Raw genomic sequence first — 10,777 nt, 5'->3', positions numbered from 1 at the left:
CCTGTAGATAAGAACAATTATAGTACCAATTATAACTAGAAGTATTTTTTAGAAAGTAAGTAATAGGGGCTGCCTGAATTTTTATTACGGTGCAAACGCGCCAGCCACAGTGACAAAGGCCTGACCTTGGGTAATCTTCCCTCAGGCCTGACTCTTTGCCACGGCTTGCAGCTGGCGGAAAATGCCACCAGGCTGTTGGACGGTGTGCTGAGGCTGGGGACTGCCAGCTTGCCTTGCACTGGAGAGTTGGAGAATTGTGCAGCTGAGCCTTTTGATAAAAGTAGCCATGAGCACAGTTCCTGTTCCATTTGTCTAGATGGGAGGAATTCAACCTCGGGCCCAGGTGGGACAGGGTACAGAGCAGTCGGGGCCACTGGTTTCTTGGTTCACAATGTACTGTCAACAAACCTCTTTGTACTTAGGACTGCCTCTTAGGGTAAGTGGATTCTCTTCAGCTGAAGCATGCAGGTGGGCCAGGAAGGATGGAGATCACTCAAGGTAGTTTAGAGGTCAGGCTTTGGAAGGCTGTCCAGTGTGTTCATCGGACATGTCCCAGCAAATCTGGATTCAGGCTGAGCATCAGGCTGAGACCCTACCATCCCACTCCTTCCTTTCTGCTCCTCTTCACACACACACATAACTGCAGCAATGGGAAACAAAATACTAAAAAGTCAAGAGGGGAACTCGGTACTGTGTCAACACTGCCTCCTCTCTCAGAGCATCCCTCCTCGATACAGCCTCATATCCCTGCCAGACTGCTAGCCCTCGGTCTCTCTTTTTTCTTCCTCTCTCTCTCTCTCTCTCTCTCTCTCTCTCTCTCTCTCTCTCTCTCCTTCCTTCCTTTTTTTCTTTCTTCTTTTCTGACATGTTTCTCTGTGTAACAGCCCTAGCTATCCTGGAACTAGCTCTGTAGACCAGGCTGGCCTCGAACTCACAAAGATCCTCCTGCCTCTGTCTCCCAAGTGCTGGGATTAAAGGCATGCACCACCATTGCCTGGCTCTTTTTCTTTTTTAAATTTTTTTCATGTGCAATGGTGTTTTGCCTGTATGAATGTCTATATGAGGGTGTTGGATACCCTAGAACTGGAGCTACAGTTGTGAGCTGCCATTTGGGTGCTGGGAATGGAACCCAGGTCCTCTAGAAGAGCAGCCAGTGCTTTTTAACCACTGAACTATCTCTCTAACCCAATCAGTAAACCTTTTTTTTTTTTTTGATTTTTCGAGACAGGGTTTCTCTGTAGCTTTTGGTTCCTGTCCTGGAACTAGCTCTTGTAGACCAGGCTGGCCTCGAACTCACAGAGATCCGCCTGCCTCTGCCTCCCGAGTGCTGGGATTAAAGGCGTGCGCCACCACCGCCCGGCAGTAAACCTTTTTTTAACACAGCCTCTAGCCCCAGCCTGGAAGGGGGCCAGATCACTTTCCTTCCTCCTCTGAGACTTCCCTCCTCGCAAACGGGCCTTCTTCTGTACTCCTGCTGCGACATTCACGACCTCCCAAATACCTCACACAGTCACACCCACAGTGCAGAGTGAATTCTTGGAGTGTCAGTCACGTGGGACCAAATGACCAACACAGGACTGAAACAGAGACCTGGAGCCTCTTGGCTCAGACCTGAGCCTTCAAGGGGAGGCAGCTTTTGTCCCTTATAAAATTATTAGAGAGGGCAATGGTGGTACACGCCCTTAATCCTGACACTCAGGAGGCAGAGGCAGGCGGATCTCTGAGAGTTCGAGGCCAGCCTGGTCTACAGAGTGAATTTCAGGACAGCCAGGGATACACAGAGAAACTGTCTCAGAAAACCAAAAATGAATGAATGAATGAATGAAAATTATGGGAGGAGCCCAGCAGTTACGAGTGCTCCCTGCTATCTCGAAGGGTGAGAGTTCGGATCCTGTCTGTTAACTAACTCCAGTTCCAAGGGGTCTGACCCTTCCCCAGCTTCCCTAAGCACATGCATGCACATTCACACACGGATGAGTGGAATAAAAAATAAATTTAAAAAAAATTTAATAGGCATAATAATGGTTTAATAATAGAAGAAAAAAATTAAAAAAAAGGAAAAAAAATTTAAAAATTAAAATTAGGCTAGATGAGTTTTGAGGCACCACCACCCCAACCTTAGACGTTGCTTTTAGAGCAAACCTTTGGCTCAGGAATCTCCCAAGCCTGAATCAGCTAAGCGTTGTGACATATTACTTAACTCTTCTTCCACCCTGCATGAACATTTTATGAATATGTCTACCAGAGAAGAAAAAATGCCCACCACCTTTTTCTCCTTTTTTTAAAAAATTAGACAGGGTCTCTCTGTGTAGCCCTGACAGTCCTGGGACTTACTCTGTAGACTAGGCTGGCCTTGAACTCAAGGTCCACCTGCTTCTGCTGGGACTAAAGAGCACTATCACGTCTGCCTAACTTGATCTTTTTTAAAAAACAAAACCAAAAATGCATTTCCTGGGTTGGGTTCTTTTGTGGTAACAACTTGGCTTGAGGTCTTGCTTCAGGTGGGTGAAAGACTTTAAAGATTCTGCTCTCTGAGCTTTGAATGGTCACAGAAGGCTCTGGGTTCACCTGAGGCCACGAGAACAGACAGTATCCTCAAGAAGAGGAGGGGCAGAGGGTTGGTTAGCTGCAAATTTTCAAAACCCAAGCCAGACTGAAATTTCATCTCTTGGATAAGGTTGGATGGGGACTCTTACATTCCAAGAACCTCAACAAATGATGTTAAGATTGCCTGTGTAGCTGGTAGTGCTGGTGCCTTTAATCCCAGTACTCGGGAAGCAGATGTAGGAGCAAGCAGAGTTCTGTGAGCTCGAGACCAGCCTGGTCTACAGAGCAAGCTCCAGGACAGCCAGGGCTACACAGAGAAACCCTGTCTTGAAAAAAAACAAAATAAAACCCAAAAATATTGCCTGTTTAAGCAGGGCATGGTGTAATCCCAGAATTTGGGGTCATCTTCAGCTACAAAGTAAGTTTGAGGCCACCTTGGGTTGTATAAGACCCTGTCTTAATAAAATAAAAATTGTATACCTGCATTGGTGACTGTTATTAGTCCCACTCGGGGTGGCAAGGATCATGGGGCCTACCCTCTCCTTTAGGCCTATTTGAGAATCCCATTCAGAATGGAGTAGGATTGACAGGAAGGGAATAAATCCCTAGAAATGCAAACTTTGATGGGTGGTGATGGGGATGCACAGTACACAGGAGAAAGTCAGGGAACAAATTCCAAAAGTTGGTTTTATTTCCAGCAAGTTAGGTAGGCCAGCCTGCATAGCAAGTACCTTTACCCTCTTTGCTACTGCAACTGTCTAGGTCTTTTGTTGTTGTTGTTGTTGCTTTGTTTTTTGCTTTTTTGAGACAGGGTTTCTCTTTATAGCCCTGGCTGCCCTGGAACTCACTCTGTAGACCAGGCTGGCCTTTTACTCAGAGATCCCCCAGCCACTGCCTCCTGAGTGCTGGGATTGAAGTTGTGCACCACCACCACCACCACCAATGGCTTTTTTGTTGTTGTTTGCTTTTTTATTTTAAAAATAGATAAAAGAATGGAGAAAAAGAGAAATAAAGGAGAGAGATGGCTCAGTAGGTAAGAGTGCTCGCTGATTTTCCAAAGGTCCCAAGTTCAGTTCACAGTATCCATCTCAGGTGGCTCACAACTGCCTATAACTGCCAGGAGATCTGATGTCCTTTTAGCCTTCCTGGGATTCCTACACACAGGGCATACATTCACAAAGACACGCATACATGGACATAACTTAAAGCAGCATCCACCCTCAGCATAGTACAAAAATAGGAAGGAAGGTACAGGCAATTGTGTCAAAGAACGGCCTCGACAAAATTCATACATTCCAGGGTAGGAGTGTGAGGATTAGATTAAACAAAAGGAACAGAGATATGAGAGAAATAAGAGGCAGAAACACAGAATAGCCCTGGAGGGAAATTCAGTGAATATTGAATCCGTCTACATTTATTTTCCACATGCTTATATACTTCACTCCAAAAGGGGAGGGGGAAGCAACAGACTTCATTAACATGATATGAGGAATAGACTTGAATTCTCTGAACTTTGGTCGAGGTGGAGCGGATCCACCTCTATACCCAAAATAATTAACCACACCCTAGGTCAGAATCTCTTGTTTGTAGCCACACCTGTTGTCAACAACTTTGAAAGAGCAAAACTAAGCTCAAACTCTCTGATCTCCAGTCAAGGTGGAACAGGCTCACATCAGTGGGCCCTCACACAGGTGTGAGCAGTTATTATGGGGGAAAGACCTGTGGACAATCAAAGGGGAAATGGAAAGACTGAGGGGCTTTGGGGGAACCTAGGCTTGGCATGCTCTCGGATCCTCTTTGCAAATAAACAAAGGAGAGCCCAAATAATAAGATCAAACCAGCAATAGGACTAACTCGGGAAGAAATTAGTTATAGAACCAAGGAAACAGTACTCCATGTCATAGAAAGTTGTGAGGAAATGAAACATTCACATACTTGACTGTTTGGCTGATTCTAGAGGTTGGACCTAGAATCACGGTCAGGCTAGTCAAGGGCTCGACCATTGATGTTCCTCAATAGTGTCGTAGAGCCTTGGACAGAAAGAGCTCTGTGTCACTGGTTTAGGGAGTTAGGGGAGAAATGATCAGCTTGTCCAGAGTAAAGACAAGAGTCTGAAGAGTGAGACCTGAAGGAGCCACCAAAGGCTCCAGCTTCAGCTATAAGTGACCTGAAAAAGCAGGTCCCATGGAAATGTCCCCTGTGGAGCCCGAGCAACAGGTTAAGGCCACTTCAAGTTAGCCTATGTGGCTGTCCCCATGGCATTCAAAAGCATTGGGCAACCGGGCGGTGGTGGCACACGCCTTTAATCCCAGCACTCGGGAGGCAGAGGCAGGCGGATCTTTGAGAGTTCGAGGCCAACCTGGTCTGCAAGAGCTAGTTTCAGGACAGTCACCAAAGCTACAGAGAAACCCCGTTTAAAAAAACCAAAAAAAAAAAAAAAAAGCATTGGGCAAGGGCATGGTATCCTAGAGGGAAAAGGAGGCCTAGAGAGTATGATATTATGTGGAGAGAGAAAAGCTTATCCTGAGATTGAAAGGCCCTGGCCAGGAGTGCCAAAGCTAGGAAGTCTTTCAGAAGTGTTTAATAATGAGACCCTGTCTGAAAAAAAATTAAAGTATCTATTAACATGTTAATAATTTGAGGCAGGGTCTCATTATATAGGTCTGGCTGATCTCAGACTTGGCATATGGATCAGACTTGTCTCAAACTCAGAGATCTCTTCCCTCTAGTGTGGGGATTAAAGGCGTGTGCCACCGCACTGGGCTCTAACACATTTTTATGAAATAAAATTGTTAAAACAAACAAACAAAACCAAAACCAGAACTATACTGTGGACATAAGTCTTAAATTCCTAAGTCCAATTCGTTGATTTCTCTTCTAAAAGAGACCTCGTGGTACCATAAAGGCATAGAGACAAGTCCAACCCAATGGCTAAGGACGGAGAACTGCCAACTTAAAACATTGTAACATTCTTTTGGGGGAGTTGCTTTTATAATTTTTAAAAATAATTTATTTATTCTTATCTTATGTACATTGTGTTTTGCCTACATGTATCTCTGTGTGAGGGTGTCAGATCTTGGAGTTACAGTTGTTAGCTGCCATGTCGGTGCTGGGAATTGAACCCAGGTCCTCTGGAAGAGCAGTCAGTGCTCTTAACCGCTGAGCCATCTCTCCAGCCCTAATAATATTTTTTTTGGTAACTCATTGTATGGTTCTCAAGGATGAATGTTGTAGGCGGCACATCAGTGTCATGTCATAACGTCAAAAGGCTGGCTACACCTGGATGTTGCACCAGCTTTCTGAAATGTCTCTGGAAACCCAACAAACCGGAGAACCCAACTTTACAAACCTACAGACGTTTTTTGTTTGGTTTTTTTTTTATTTGGTTTGGTTTTTTTTTTTTTTAGACAGGTTTTCTCTAGTCTCTCTGAGCAGACTGGCTTTGAACTCACAGAGATCTGCCTGCCTCTGCCTCCCAAATACTGCAATTAAAGGCATGTACCACCAGCACTTTGTAAGATCTGTATAGTTTTCATGTGAAACTTTAATTCACAGACATGATTATCTCCTCCAGCCTCTTTCCCTCCTTCCCTCACAGCAGAACCTTGCAATACTCTACGACTGAGTTACATCCCCAGTCCTAGGTATTCCACACTACTTATGCTTATCAAGGTGCCCTACTGTGTTTATCAAGGTGTTCACGCTTGAAATGTAAACATTTCATATATATATACTTTAAAAACAGTTTTTTCCAAGATGGGGTTTCTCTGTGTAACAACAGCCCAAGCTGTTCTGGAACTCGTTTTGTAGGCCAGGCCCCGAAATAATCACACAGAAACTGTATTAATTCTGTCTCGAAAAACCAAAAAAAAAAAAAAAAAAAGAAAGAAACTGTATTAATTACTGCTTGGCCCATTAGCTTTAGCTTCTTCTTCTTCTTTTTTTTTTTTTTTTTTTTTTTTTTTGGTTTTTCGAGACAGGGTTTCTCTGTGGTTTTGGAGCCTGTCCTGGAACTAGCTCTTATAGACCAGGCTGGTCTCGAACTCACAAAGATCCGCCTGCCTCTGCCTCCCAAGTGCTGGGATTAAAGGCATGCGCCACCACCGCCCGGCTAGCTTTAGCTTCTTATTGGCTAACTCATACATATTAATTTAACCCATCTCTATTAATCTGTGTATTGCCATCTGGCTGTGGCTTACTGGCTAAAGTTCCAATGTCTGTTTCTGGCAGGGCTACATGGCTTCTCTCTGACTCTGCCCTTTTTTCCCCAGCATTCAGTCCAGTCCTCCCGCCTAGCTCTGCTCTGCCCCGCCCTGCTCTGCAATAAACTCAAATCAGTTCTTTATTCATTAATGGTAATCACAGCATACAGAGGGAAATCCCACATCACTTGGGAGGCAGAGACAGGAGGATCTCTGTGAGTTCGAGGCCAGCCTGGTCTACAAGAGCTAGTTCCAGGACAGCCAGACAGACACAGAGAAACCCTGTTTGGGGGCAGGGGGAGAAAACAATGTGCTGTTCACAACTAATGTTTATAACAGAGTTTATCTCCCAAGACAAGAACATCAACAAGGGAGGCAGGGCATGACACATGACACAGCTGAATGTCTGAATTAAGTAAAAATTACAAAAGAAGTTCTTTTCCTCTTATTCTATAAAAGGGCCAGAGAGTAAGTATTTCAGCCTTGTAGCCATGCAATCTAGGTTGTCACTACTCAACTTCCCTGCCTGGAGTCAGATCTAAGTGATATGTAAAGAAGAGGATGTGGTTTCATCCTAACTACACATGAACAATGAACTTTGATTTTTATGCCACAAAATATTCCTTTGATCTTTTCCCAACCACTGAAACTATAACAAACATTTTTAATTCACAGGGATTACACAACAGACCATAAGTCCCTAGTAGCATCGAGATGGTCATTCATTAAATAAAAGCCTTGGGGTAATCTCTGCAAGTAAATTTAGAAAAGTAATTGTGAGAACTTTTAGTTCACTTAATCTATAATATCCTTTTTTAAAAATAATTTATTGATTTTTTTCATGTACATTCATGTGAGGGCATCAGATCCTTTTTTTTTTTTAAATAGTTTTTCGAGACAGGGGTTCTTTGTAGTTTTGGAGCCTGTTCTGGAACTAGCTCTTTTTTTGTTGTGTTTTTTGTTTTAGATTCATTTATTTATTATGTATACAGTATTTTCAGAATTCTGTCTGCATGTATGCCTGCAGGCCAGAAGAGGGCACCAGATCTCATTATAGATGGTTGTGATCCACCATGTGGTTGCTGGGAATTGAACTCAGAACCTTTGGAAGAGCAGGCAATGCTCTTAACCTCTGAGACATCTTTCCAGCCCTGGAACTAGCTCTTGTAGACCAGGCTGGCCTTTAACTCACAGAGATCCGCCTGCCTCTGCTTCCCAAGTGCTGGGATTAAAGATGTGCGCCACCACTGCTCGACTTTCTACAGTATCTTTAAGAAATAAGGGCCAAATAAAATGGCAGGCAGATTAAAAAAGAAAAAAAGAAATAAGGGCTGAGTAGTGGTGGTGGTGCACACCTGTAGAGGTGGGCGGAACTCTGAGTTCAAGGCCAGCATACTCTACAGAGTAACAGCCATGGCTACACAGAGAAACCCTGTCTCAACAACAACAACAACAAAAATGATTAAAGCTAAGGATATATATTTTTACAAGTCATGAAGAAACCTAATGCTTGGTAAGCTAATTTAAAAATAATTTTTTAAGTACCAGCGGTTGGCTACTCCTGGTATGGCTATGGGTCATGTTAGTCCCTGAGGCCCCCAAAACAAGACAGGCCATGGCACTGCTGTCGGCTGCCTACCAGCACTAGATGAGATGGTAAGTCCCTATTGCTGACAACACAGTAGTAGACTCTGCTCACAGCAGAGAAATCAAGCTGGAACTGAAATGGGAGCTTCCTCCCTACTGGCTAGTCCTCATAGTGCAGGAAGGTGCTATTCAGGCTGCTGGGGAAGAACTATGTAGTAAGGAGGTCACTTGTTGGTTCCTGGATGCCCGGTAAGCTTAGACATCTTAATTTTAACCCATCTCCATTAATCTGTGCATTACTATGAGGTCGTGGCCTACCAACAAAGTTTCAGCACATCTGTCTCTGGCAGCAGCTCCAAGGCTTCTCTCTGACTCTGCCCTCTTCCTCCCAGCATTCAGCTTAGTTTTTCCCGCCTAGCTAAGTTCTGCCCTGTTAGAGGTCCAAAGCAGTTTCTTTATTCATTAATGGTAATTGCAGCATACAGAGGGGACTCCCATATCAGAACTGTCACCAAGAGCCATGGGTGGTGAAGGTACAATACAGGGAAGAGGTGCCCTCCATGGCAGCTCTAGATGTGAGGCCTCCACTGGGGGAAGGGAGGTAACTTACACCCGGTACTACAAACCTGGTCTAATGCCTGTCACTGGGTGATGATAAGCCTGTGGGGGGGGGCCCACTGGTGCTTTGCTAAACATACATGATGCCCTGTTAAATTGCCTTCTAGGTTTATGCCTACAGATTCATACTGCCAGCTTCAGTCAGAAAAGCTGCTTTCGGCAGAGGTCAGTAGGAACCACAGAGTCTCTGAACTGGTCACAGTGCCAAGAATAAGTGTCGAAGATCCCAAGATAGCTCAGCAGTGAAGAGCACTGGCTGTTCTTCCAGAAGTCTTGAGTTCAATTCCCAGCAACCACATGGTGGCCTACAACTATCTATAGTGGAATTTGATGCCCTCTGATGGCATAAATGTGTACATGCAGATAAAGCATTCATAAACATAAATCTTTAAAAAAAGAAGAGTGTCAAATGCTCAGCCATAAATGAGACATCTATATCACCCCCACCAAGGCTCAGAGAACATCAAAGAATAGGGGATGGATGATAAGAATGGAAGAGCTGGAGGAAGTGTGGAATGTTGCGGACCACGGTCTTCCAGTGCCCAAGTTTTTGTACTACACCACATGTATACAGTGGTCCACATTTGTACAGTGCCCTGAGATACCATAGGGAGTTGTCCAATTCCCTGGAACTGGAGTTATAGGCAGTTGTGAACTGCCTAGTGTGGGGACTGGGAACCAAATCTGGGTCCCCTGCAAGAGTAGCATGTGTTCTTAAAAACTAGACCATCTCTCCAGCCCCAGATCTTGCATTCTAGAACATCACAGCCACTGTGAAGAGCTGTACAAGGTTACTACTATCAACATTCTTTCATGGAAGGGGCTCACATAGCCTACTCCCAGACAATGTCTAGGAAGTTAATAAATGCTGGGGAGAGACTGATAAAGTCCCTATGCTCCTGTAAGCTATACTAAAGAAACTCAGTGAGTCACCAAGAATAAGTAAATAAAATTTTAAAATAAAAAAAGGGCTGAAGAGAGGGCTCAGTGGTTAAAGAGCATATATTGCTCTTCCAGAGGATCAAAGTTGTTCCTAGCACCCACAGTGGGTGGCTCATAACCACCTATAATTACAGCTCCAGGAAGTCCAACATCTCTGACTTCCTAGGGTGCTTGTGTTCATGGTCACAAACACACATATACACATAATTAAGAAATAATAAAAATTAAATCTCTAAAATAAACATGTAAGTAGAAGGAAGACTGGTCGGGAAGAGGGAAGGGATACATAAGAATGGGAATGGATAGGAGTTAATGGAGGAATGAATGTGGCCAAAACACACGACTCACAAGCACGACGACGTCTAACAAAGACCCTAATTAATACATGCTAACTAAAAGCTGTTTTAAAAAGAGCACAGGTGATACTTTCCTATCATGCCCAAGGCTGTGAGCTCAATCATCAGCACTGCAAAACTAAATATTTATTTAAAATGAGAGGGGTGGAGAGATGGTTAAGAGCACTGGCTGCTCTTCCAAAGGATCCTGGTTCAATCCCAGCACCCACATGAACACAGCTCATACTCAGTTGTTAATTCAAGTTTCAGGGGACCCAACGCCCTCTTCTGGTATCCAAGGGCACTGTACACACATGGTATACCAAAACTCCTATACACGTAAAAGAATAAATAAATGTAGCCAAGTGTGTGGTGCATGCCTTTAATCCCAACACCTGGGAGGCAGAGGCCAGCCTGGTGTACAGAGACCCCGTACAAAAAAACAAAAGTAGGGATTGGAGAGATGGTTTAGTGGATGAGTAGAAGACCCAAGTTCAGTTCCCAGTTGCCTTGGGTAGCTCATAAGCTCCTGTAAGTCCAGATCCA

The sequence above is a fragment of the Microtus pennsylvanicus genome, chromosome 11, assembly GCF_037038515.1.
Source record: "Microtus pennsylvanicus isolate mMicPen1 chromosome 11, mMicPen1.hap1, whole genome shotgun sequence".
Taxonomy (NCBI): Eukaryota; Metazoa; Chordata; class Mammalia; order Rodentia; family Cricetidae; genus Microtus; species Microtus pennsylvanicus.
This window is presented reverse-complemented; position numbering follows the sequence as displayed.